The sequence below is a fragment of the Drosophila sulfurigaster genome, chromosome 3 (assembly GCF_023558435.1).
Source record: "Drosophila sulfurigaster albostrigata strain 15112-1811.04 chromosome 3, ASM2355843v2, whole genome shotgun sequence".
Taxonomy (NCBI): Eukaryota; Metazoa; Arthropoda; class Insecta; order Diptera; family Drosophilidae; genus Drosophila; species Drosophila sulfurigaster.
Window position 1 is genome coordinate 16,514,125 of NC_084883.1, and position 10,331 is coordinate 16,524,455.

Here is a 10,331-nt window from a genome sequence, read left to right on the forward strand (position 1 = left end):
AATCATCAGGTGTTGTCATTGCATTAAATGCTATTTACAAATCTGATAAGCCCACAATACGACATTGAAGAGGTAGGAGCACCTTCAACATGCATAGATTCAAATGTAATTATTCTTAATCTTTCTATGTTGAAGGTAGAGAAAGATATGAGGGCCAATTATGAATTGTAAAAATATGTAAATTTATTTATAGAACCCTTTATTGAACGTGTTTAAGAGAAATAAAATTATGCATTGAATCTTTTCAACTTAAACTGTTTAAATCAAAAAAAAGCAATGTGTTCCTCATAATATACGATTTTTAAAGAAAACAGAAATATTATGAAATATTTAAAATTAAGAGTAAGTTAAGATAAGATATTCTTTGAAATATAATAATAATAATAATATCATATTATAATAAAATTCTTATAGTTATTTGTACGAAATATAGAAATAGTGATAGTATGAATAATATAAATAAAATTTCCTCGTAATTACAACATAAAATGTATACATTTGTTCCGCTGTAAAAGGAATAATTAGCTTGGTTGACAATCGCATTAGCTAACGAATTCTTTATAACAGTATTTGGGTCAGACTAACACTATATAATTGAATTTTTGCATTTTATCTACGCCTATTAAGCATGAAAAACATTAGTCAAAGTTTTGCTCAAAGTCCGCTGTGGCTGTTAAGTTTGTTATTATCTGATAATGGAACATCTTTGTGGCTTAATTTCAGTAGAAAATTGCAGTTGAGTTGAGGATTTGTGCTCCCCCGCAACACGACACAGATACAGTTAACAGCGAGACGAAGTTTGCTGGAGCTATAAATATCATTATATATTATATATACTCGTATATATATATATATTGTCTGTGTTTGGGGGAGTATAGTTGATATGTTTGTGCATTTGGCTTAACAATTTTCATGGTCAGTTGCCTCCGGTGTCACATAAACTGCCGCAGATAACAGCAAAAAGGCAGCCAAATCCTTATAATGAAATAAAAATACATAGCCAAATAAAGCGACGACAGGACAGGACAAGACAGGACAGGACGAGACACAACGAGACAGGACCAAGAGCAAAAGCAAAAGCAAAGGCAAAGTCAAAGTGAACAGCAGAGAACAAGAACAACAACATTGATTTCACTTTAACGAGCTTGTAATGTCTTCAAGACGATAGTATATAAAAAGCGTTATGTATACGACATGTGTGCAGTGGGTGTCTTTGGACTGTCGTCGTCTTTGCCTCACTCTGTGTCTTTTTCTTCTTTCTCTCTTTCTCTCTGTGTGTGAATGAAAAGTTTCTGAGCTGCTGTCACATCCTAATAGGATAATAACGAGCCAAGCGAAGGCAAGCGAAAGTTGTTGCGCCTGCAACTCCCAAATAAAATATGTAGCCAAACAATAAACGATGATAAGGGGCCAACGAACGTGTCGGCTTTCTGTTTTCTGTTTTCGGCTCGCTTGTTCCTCAACGCAACTAACTCCAGCCCATACTGAAAGTAGTCATTACCAGCCAGGCAGGCAAAGCAAGTTCACTTAGCCGTTCACTGCTCATTGGGATGCTTGGCTGTCCAAAAGGACAGCGCCAAAAAAGCTGATAAGCAAACGACTTGCGGCAAAGTGCGCGTAATGCCCGGCATAACCGCCTTTCCTCTAACCGACACACACACAAAAAAAAGACAGTGTAGAAAGCCTTCTCAATGTGGCTTTTCAGTTGCCCATATGGGCGTTGTAGGCAGTTTTTTGTGGGGTTGTGGGCGGAGCAGGAAAAGGCGTTGCTTGTAGCTGCCAAATGGTAATTTATGGGCGGAACATGGCCAAACTTGGTAGGCGGCTTTAAAACTGTTGCTAAATCGTAGTTACGAAGAGTCCAGCAGCATCGCTGCTGCAAGAAATTCCAAGCGTATCTTTTACCCAAAAATGGTTCCTCGGCGGCCAAGCTACTTACACTTTTTTTTTGTTTTTTTTAGGTGTCTCAAGTGCACCTATGGACACTCTGCTATTGTGCTGATTGCTCTTTAGTTTAAGTGAGATATTTGTCTTCACTCACAATGCACACACACACCCACACAGAGGCAAAAAAAAATCGCAAGTTGCCCTCCCCCCCCTCCATATACATATATTATCTAAATATGTTTAAGGTCCCTGATGGTGCTCGTCGTTTTGATGGCAAATATGGACACAGGTTGGCCGGATATTGGGGACCCCAGCATTTGCCAGTGCCGGAAGAACGGCATGCAAGACAGTCTGTTTGGTTCTAAGCAATAGTGCGTGATCGACTACGGGATACCCTAACTTTACTTTATTTGCCAGCTCTAAAACTTTCTTCTTAGATTTAGTTTGTACGCTTAAGCTAACTTTGATGTAAGAGACTGTTATAATAATATTATTTATTTATTGTAGGATCTTAATAAGATTATAGATAATTTCAACGGATTACAGAATTTCGTATCTATAGATTAGATCTATCTATAGATTATTTCCTACAGAACAAAAACTTTTGAAGCCATCAAATAAGACAGCTAGTTTAATAAATTCTTCTTTCAAATATACTTCTGTAGTTTCCAATAAATAATTTATAAATATCGAAAATAGTAATAAATTATATAATATTATGAATCCTTTTTTGAAATAGTCTTTTATATTTATTAATATCGAAAATAGTATTAAACAAAATTATCAATCTCTAAAACAACTTAACATCATTAAGACAACAAGATCATGACGTAATGTAATTGTATAAGCTAAATGAGCTCTGGTTTTCATTGTTGCGTATACTTAATATTGTAAAATATTATGAGTTTTGCTTATACTTAATGTAGTATAATAATGTAGTATAATATTGTAGTCCATCTTACGTATACTTAATAATGTAAAATATGTGGCGTATACGTAATGCAGTAAAATATATATTTTTTTTTTGCATAAACCTAATAAATTCGAATGTTTTGCGTATACTTAATAAATTTGCATATTTTGCATGTGCTTTATAAAATTGCCAACGTTGCGTATACTTTATAAAGCCGAAAGAGCTGCGTATACTTTATGTAGTCGCATATGCTCCCAACAACTGTCTGTAACATGCAAAACAAATCTTTTCTGTCCATTTTCAATGTGAGTAGGGTATGCAAAAAAAGTAAGAAAAAAAGAAAAACAAATGAAGGAAAACTAGCGTAAAATGAAAAGTAAGGAGTCGTAATTCTTGGAATTCACAGGCAGTTGTGCATTAAAAATTCTATTTAAAATTTCATAATTCTTAGAGTTTCTTCGTGGGTTGAGGGTGGAGGGGGGAAGGGAAATGAACAGGCAATTGCTACATCTTTTATTTTATAACTTAATGCAGTACGAACGAAAGAACTTAATAAATCTCTTGAAACGTCTCAGTCTGAGTCTCGATGCTGCCACGCTGCTGTCAGCCACAGTTTGTTAAGAAACCCAACAGATTTCCTAGTGATTACTGGTTTTGCTCTGCACACACACACACAAACACACGCACACGCACACACACAGACAGTGTGAGGCGAGAGAAAGAAGCGGCAGCGACTGACAGCTGTACAAACAAGTCATAATTTGACGAGGAAATCGCTGCCATCGTTTTGCAGCTTCCTGCTTCCTGTACATGGTCCCTTTTCCGTCATTTTGCCGTTAGTTGGGAAGCCCCTAAACGTTCATTGTTCAACGGCAACCTAACGAGTTATTTCTCTAGTCAACTCTAGGTTCTCATTTTGCTCATTGCTCTGCTTCAGCTTCTGCTTCAGCTTCTGCTCTGTTCATCACAGCCAGCTAGCAAAATGTCGCTCATTTATTTTGATTACCTTTTCACACACACACAAAAAGAGGGGCAAAAATAAAAGAAAACACGAAATGAAAAGGCGAACGGAAAATGCCAACAGATTTTCATTCTCAAGCAATGCGTTTTCATTTTCATTTTCATTTCAGTAGATTTTTTAATATACCCTGTCCACTTGGAGTTTATCTTAAGCTGTCGCTGCTTGGCTTCGACTCGACTCCTTACGGTTTGCTGTCTCTTTCCTTAACTGTATCTCTTTCTCTCTCCGTCTATCTTTGACTGGTCCATTTCCTCTTTTACGCTCTTGCTCTCTGTCATTTCCTTCCTGCTTTGGCTGCTGCTGCTGTCTTAACTTGAGTTTTAGTTAAGAGTTGAATCATGGTCATCAGCGTTGATGAGCTTAATTCCCCGGTGACACTTTTCCTTCGTACAAATTTAGTGTGGCAAATTTTACACACACTCACCCACTTACCCTCACTCACTCACACATACACGAAATGGCAATAATAAAGTTGCTACCGCCCTTTTCATCCCCCCTTCCTCTTCTTTTACTTAGCTAGCCTTCCTGGTCCTGCTGGGGCCTTTTGCTTCCGTTACGTCTTGACTTTTGTTATTGTTACCCCGCAACGAAATTCCATTATGAATCCTTGCTCATTGTTTTGTGCATCGTCGGTTTGTGGGTTTATCAAGGGCATGCCCTTCCGTTGTCACCCATCCCTCTTCCCTCTTTCTCTCTCTCTCTATCTTGTCTCGTGTACACAAAATTAATATTACAATTTTTGCGCTGTCGTCGTCGTTGTGTTATTTGGGGTCTCGGTAATGGGTCCGGGGTCTGTCATAAGAGTGAAATTATTTCAGAAAGCATATTTCAAAATGAAAATTTTCTTGCGGCTTTTGGCTAAAACAAATGTTTGGCCTGGTCTCCGTTCTCAGTTCTCCGTTCTCTCATTCTTTTGGCCATGGTCTGCATTCGTCGTCTGGTCTGGTCCGCTCTGGTTTGGCTTTGAAAAGGTTCCGGGGTTTTTGGCCTGGTTTTATAATGAAATAAATTTCATTTGCTCATTGAGTCGACAAGCAGGCTGGCTGCTTGGCTGGTTGGTTGGCTGCTGACTGAATAGCTGGCCGACATGAGTGGCCAGGCATGAAGACGTTGTGGAATTTGCATGCATGTTGGACTCTCAAGTACGAGTCGGACGCATTAGGACGGACACATTAACTCTGCGTATGTGAGTGTGTGTGTGGAACACACATTTAAGGTATTAAGACTTGGCCCAAATGAAATATGACATGGTTGACAAAAGGCCTGGCCACTGGGACATCTATTGCCGCACACACATAAGCACAAACACATACAGACAGGCACGCACACAGAGAGAGAAAAAATCAATTGAGTTGAGATTGAAACGAAAAGCAATTCTCTGCCATTCCCCTAAAAATAACATTGCTACTGTGGTTAAAAATAATAATTCAAGGACACTTTTTGCAACCATTTGTAATCTCGATAATTTGAATAACGTTAGAAGTATATTTTTATTTTTGCATTTTCACATTTCATTTCATTTATATATTTGATGAAAGTGGGCAACAGAAATTGGAATGTCTTAACCATTTAAATTGACTTGTTGCTATTTTAAAAATAGTTCTAAATAATGATTTAAGAACACTTCTAATCATACATTTATCACCATTCCAATTCGATTGAAATAAATGCTTATTTTAGAAAAAAGAATGGCAAATTTATATTGTTTTACCTCTGATTAGAATTTAAATTTATTTTCTGCTGTTTTAAAAATATTGCTACTAATGCTGTTCAAAACTAAGGCTGCTGAGGTTTAAGAAAAACACACTTCTAAACATTCATTCAATAGAGACAATTCTAATTGATTCTTCTAGAAAAAACCAGACTAGCAAAGTTTTATTCATTTCTTTCATTAGCCCCAACTTGTAATCAATTTTTTGCTATTTCAAAAATAGATTTTTTTTTTGCTAAAAGTGAGGCAACTAAGATTAAAAATAACGATTTAAAAACTAATTTATAAATATTCATTTATCACTATTCCAATACAATAAAAATAAATACTATTTCTAAAAAAAAAAATGTAAGCAAAGTTTCATTCTCTCCCTAAATGTATGTAGCGTATATATGTATAATAAATGTTGCCGAAGTACCAAAGCAGATTATCGGCTTAATGAAATAAAAATGAAGCAAATACATTTTGCACTACATTAAATAAAGCTGAACAGAATAATCTTGCTTTTTCATATTCACAAAATATTTTTATTTTAATAAGAATATTCCTGAAAATATTCGTAACCAAAAATCTATAAAAAAAAATGTCCATTGTTTAAAGCATTCATATAAAAATCAATCCCAATTCTTACATCAATGGAGTAGAATAAAAATTGTACTGTATTGATTAAAATTAAATTAGTTGAATAGTTTTGCATTTATGCTTTGTAAAATATTTGAATTTCAATATTCAAGAATAATCTCACAAATAAAAAATTTCTTTGAATGTATTTTTTTACCAACATCAATCAAATAAACTAAATAATGTGTCGTATTTATCAGAATAAAAATATATTTTCACAAGGTTCTAAGAGTATTTCTAATAATACTTTTTACGAAAAATCTCGTATTAATCTTACTTACTTTTACGTATTTAGTGCAACAATTCTAGCCACAATTCAGATGGCAAAGTGAAGTATGGAAAAATGCTTAAAGTATTTCACATAGCATTCAAAATGAATTCATATATCAAAATCAATTTCATTGAAGAACAATTTCAACCGCAATTGGTACGTGAACTCTACGTACAACATATAGTAAAATTCTTAAAGTTATTTTATGATGGCTAGCATTTAGATTGGCATATTTCTCTCTGTGCACGCTCACATGTCCACAAACTCGCACTAACTGAGAATCCCTTGCGGGGGATGTTGTACAACAGCAATCGCCCAATAGCAAATATTTTGCCTCATGTTGCGCTCTATCGCCAGATATAGCATAGAGATAGAATCTCTTCTGATGCTGCTGTTGCTGCTGTCCCTTCATCGTGTCCTGCGCTGTTCTGTCCTGTCCGGTTCTGTCCAGCTGGCTCTGCATTAAATGCCACTCCGGCAGTCAGTTTGCTTTAGCTCCACTCACTCTGCCAGCGTGATGACGACAAGGACGACAAGGACAACGACGTGGACGCCGACGACGACGACGACGACGAGTTCATTCGTCCTGCCTCGTTTCATTTCGACACCAAAAACGCAGCGGGTGTTGCGTTGCATACTTTGCAGCTTGTGGCATATAGCATCGAAAGCATCGTCAGCATCATCATCGTCATCATCGTGTTTATACCCTGTGCCTCATAAAAAAGCTTCAAGTAATGGGTATCATAAAGTTGTGCACTCTCATCGTATGTGTGTGTTTGTGTCTGCGAATACGTGTACCGCATAAAATATACACTTTATTGCGCCATTCCACCCACAAATATCGCTGCCGAAAATGGCAAAAAAATCGTTTGAAAACTGCAGTTTTAGGTAAACAGCTCTGCTTTTTTGACACACGTCTCGATTTTATGTTCTTCTATACTTTCATTAAATATCAGAGTTATGCAACTCATATTTGTTTCATATTTGTCAAGAAATAAATTTATGAAATAAAAGAATTTATTCATTTCAATTATTTTTGTCAAGAAATAAATGTATGAAAAAAGAAAAGAAATGCATTTGCTTTATTTTTGACAAGAAATAAATCTATGAATAAATAATTTGTTTTATTTCAACTACATTGAACGAGAAATCACATAGTCAGAATATATTTAAAATTTAAAATAATTTAATGTATTTAAAACTTATAATAATTTAATAATTTTTGTTTTTGAGAATTATGATATAGCAAATCGATTTTTTTTCGAATTTATAATGAGTGTTTTCTTTTTTATTTCTTGAAATAGTTTTATTATTCAACTGTATTCAAATATTTTATTATTGTTTTTTTTAGATTAAATGAGAGTTTCTCATTCTTTAATTTACACAGATTGTTAGTTTTTTATTCTTCAATACTTCATTAGAATAATGAACTCAATTATCCATATTATTCGATTGACCAATTTAATTCTTTTTAATGTCATAAGCTAAGAAAATCTTCTATTTGTTTTTGTCTTTCCTACTTTAATAATATAGGAAAAGTAATGTTATTTTTGTTATAAAATTCTTAAATAATAAATGTTCAAATTTGTGGCATCTAAATGACAATGTTTCAATAAGTTTAACAAATCTGTAATACATGAGAAATCTTACAAAATGAAAAATAACATCACTTTCAATTATGTTGCTGAAAACGTTTCACTAAAAATAAATTGCCTAACAATTTGACTTTTATTACATTAAGAAATAACTAAATTATATATAAAAATTAGTTTTAGATTTCGCAGGTGTAGATATTGTACATATGTATATAAATTGTAGACTCTTTTCATATGTTATGTAAATAAAGAAATTTTGCTTATTTGTTAAAGCTTTGGTAGAGCAACCAATAGTCGATACGTACATACATATGTTAGACCAAATTCGTGTATTAATTAAGACAAGCAACATTACAATTTATGCAACACTTCATATTTTAATCAACATATGTAACATGTAACACATTTCTAGATTAAGCAAAAGTAACATGGTTGGCTTTCAAGAAAATGATTTATGGTTGACTTGACTTTAAAGACCACTTTTAATGTCAATTTCAATGGTAAACAAAATAGAGGAAGTAAAATTTAGAGTTTATATTGTCTATTTTGCAGGGTAACTGTCAGGTTGTGTTTTCTTACCTGGATACTTTGTGCTCTCGTTTAAAAGATAAACAAGTCGACATTTTGACAACCCAAAATGCGGGCCAGGCAACAAAATGTGGCGAGTGTGGCAACTGCGGCTGTAGCTTTAGCCATGGCTGCGGCTGCGGCATTTGCTGTCGTTGCCATTGTCTCTTCTGCTCTGCTCTGCTGTGATGTTTTCTCTGCTTCAGCTGGTTCGCTTTATGAAAACTCCATAAACTTTCATCAAATAATCGAAATCAACTTTCAACTTCAGCTTCGGGATGTCTGCAATTTATATGCAAATTTGATTAAGAAAATACTGCGAGGCTTTGGCTTTTGCTTTCCGTTGCTGATCCACAATCCTCCTCCCTGTCCCTTCTCCCTCTCCTACTCGCTGCCTTCTCTAGTTGCCCCCTTCCGTCCTTTTGGCTGGGTAAGTAATTGAAACAAAAAATATGCATTTGACCAGCATCGCGTTTCGTGTTGGTCCGCTTAACTAATGTAATTTAAAATGGACGAGTGGCAAATTACTTGCCCTTAAAAACGCGAAACATTTGCGGACATTCCTTTTCCCCACACCCACCTCCCCATCGTCCCCCTCCGGCGACGCCTTTGGCGTACCCGAAACACACAAAAAAACAGGAAAAATAATGCCGTTGCGTAAATTGCCCAGCGCAAATCCCGTGAAAATAAAAATTGTTAAAATAAATTGTGTGGGCGGTCGCAAATTGGTTTGGCTTTCTGCTTGGCTTAATTTGTAATTCAAATGTTCTCGTTGCGTTCTCGTTCACTCGACGGCGAACGCTTGTTAAATACGCCCCAGCGGTCGCAGCAGCGATCTGGCAACGCTGCAATGAACCATTGCTGCCTAAGTGGCAGTGCTGTAAACCGCCATAAAACATCATTAAGTGTTGGCAAACGCAATCAAAGGCAACACGGATTACCAACCACACACAGATGAATGGCCAAAGCTAACGATCAGTGCTGTAAAATGCCACGGATTATGATGATGAATGCGCAATGTGAACAGTCAGTGCTGTTAAATTCTATTAAGTGTTATGAAGCGTATTGTAATGCGGTGGATTACTGTGGTGAATGAGCTATGAGTGCAATTTGTGCTCTGGCAACGGCTGCAAAATGCAGAGATGATTAGCCAAAGCTAATGATCAGTGTTGCTAAAAGACATGAAGATTAAGATAATTGTTGTGCATGAAAGCTAATAAAAAAGGAATAACTAAATTTCTTGGGATTCGATAATAAGCTCAATTTAGTGTTGTCAAGCGTAAGCGAACTTCGGTTTAATTTAAGCTTATTAAATGTCGAAGAATAATATTGATTTAAATGATATGGTTCTAAATAATACTACCACACAGATGAATGATGAAAGCTAACGATCAGTGATGTGAAATGTCACGGATTCTGATTATGAATGCGTAATGTGAACCATTAGAGCTGCCAAATGCTATTAAATGTTACGAAGCTTATTATAATGCGGTGGATTACTGTGGTGAATGAGCTTGCAATTTGTGCTCTGCTAAGGGCTGTAAAATGCAGAGATGATTAGCCAAAGCTAATGATCAGTGTTGCTAAAAGACATGAAGATTAAGATAATTGTGGTGAATGAAAGGTACTAAAAAAGAAATACCTCAATTTCTTGGTATTCGACAATGAGCTCAATTTTGTGTTGCCAAGCGTAAGCGAGCTTCCCTTTAATTTAAATTTATTAAACATCGAAGAATAATATTGAT